The sequence below is a fragment of the Oratosquilla oratoria genome, unplaced genomic scaffold (assembly GCF_046742065.1).
Source record: "Oratosquilla oratoria isolate Oo_2021 unplaced genomic scaffold, ASM4674206v1 SCAFFOLD131, whole genome shotgun sequence".
NCBI classification, from domain to species: Eukaryota; Metazoa; Arthropoda; class Malacostraca; order Stomatopoda; family Squillidae; genus Oratosquilla; species Oratosquilla oratoria.
The window spans coordinates 209,466-210,947 of NW_027467487.1; the positions used below are offsets into that span (position 1 = coordinate 209,466).

Sequence of the window (1,482 nt, forward strand, 5' to 3'; positions counted from 1 at the left end):
ACCTTCATCCACTGCAGATGTGAACAACCCCTCATGCATACCTGATAGGCTCATCATAAGCGACATTACCATCCCCTACATTCAGGCAGAGCTAACTATTCCTTTGTCCCCCACCCACTGCCCTGGTTCAGCAGCAGCAATGCGGTACATCCACAGCAAGGCTGCTTCAACTGGCAACATCCCCTCCATCTCATCATGCTGCACATAAGACAGGGATCCCCTCAGGCTGTGTCAAATCATTCAAATACTCTCTACTCAACCCCCCCCTCCTCCCATCCAAGTTTCAACTATACACAGCCATTCTCCACTCACCCCTATCTCCTGCCTCTCCCTTCCTGGCCCCCATTTACCTCATCCTCCATCATCCCCAGAAGTTCACTCCATCCACAGCTTTCTACACCCATTCTTTCCACATGTCCAAACCATCCCAATACTTACATCATCCCTATCTGCTCTTCCAACCCCACTTTCCTCACCTCCAAGTAATCTTCTTCAAATCCTGGACAATTTTATCTTGGGGGTCTTCAGGTGTGCAGAAGATGGGCCAAGGAAAGAAATCCACTCAATCTGAACTTCAAACCAACAATGCTGATGTTCGATTACTGCAATTAAGAAAACTTTCAGTAAAAAAAAATCACTAACAAGTACTAGTTTTCTACAACCAATTTAGCAGATACCTATATATTTCTACATTTCTTTCAGAATAGGTCTGTGGAAAAATCATCATTACAAATATATATATATATTTACACACATATAACATTTTCAACTGTCGAATGTTATCAGATACAGCAGGCTACATTTAAGGCAACTTGATGGGTGTTCCAACTTGTATCCTTTGCCTCTCACTATGTTCAGTCCTAGAAAAATAAAGATGAAACATTCAGCCCCATCTTTGGCTATCAAATTGTATGTATGCTCATTACTTCCATTCAGAGATCTTGGTGGTAATACATTGTCATATAACTGTCAAGAGTAGCAAATACGTTGTCATCATTTTTGAAAAATCATTTTAGATTCCAATAACCTTGTGCCCTACCATAACGGGTTTGATGCTGGTGTGCTAATCCATCTTCATCCAAAATTAATATCCACACATTTAGTGTTGCCCCCATACAATAAATTTTCTTTTGCATCATCTACAGCCACTATCTGCAAGGTTTTAGCAAAATTACACCAATATTGAAAGCCAGTCCTGCTATGCATTCACATTTAACTTGTTCATTGTTATTGACTTTCTCAAAATAAAACATTGGTGATAGCACATCTTTACTGCAGTTCAAATACCAACCATCCATTGATTGGTTGAAGTCTGGTCACAATCACATTTGTCCAAAAAAAGATCTCCACACATTGGTTCAACAGCTGAGAGAAACAAAAAAGTAAGTCAATTCCAAAAGGAAGGGAAGTATATGAACCTTTATGAAAGCTGTCAGATTATAAATGGTTAATCATTATTCTCTCATTTAAGAGGTGTCTAGA

At 39.7% G+C, this 1,482-nt stretch overlaps 1 non-coding gene across 1 annotated transcript; it reads right to left on the reverse strand.

The window, feature by feature from the left end:
* Positions 1 to 927: 927 nt before the first annotated feature.
* On the reverse strand, positions 928 to 1,004 carry LOC143022642 (small nucleolar RNA SNORD24). The gene has a single exon (XR_012966111.1). It is a non-coding gene; the product is annotated as a small nucleolar RNA SNORD24 (small nucleolar RNA).
* Positions 1,005 to 1,482: the final 478 nt, after the last annotated feature.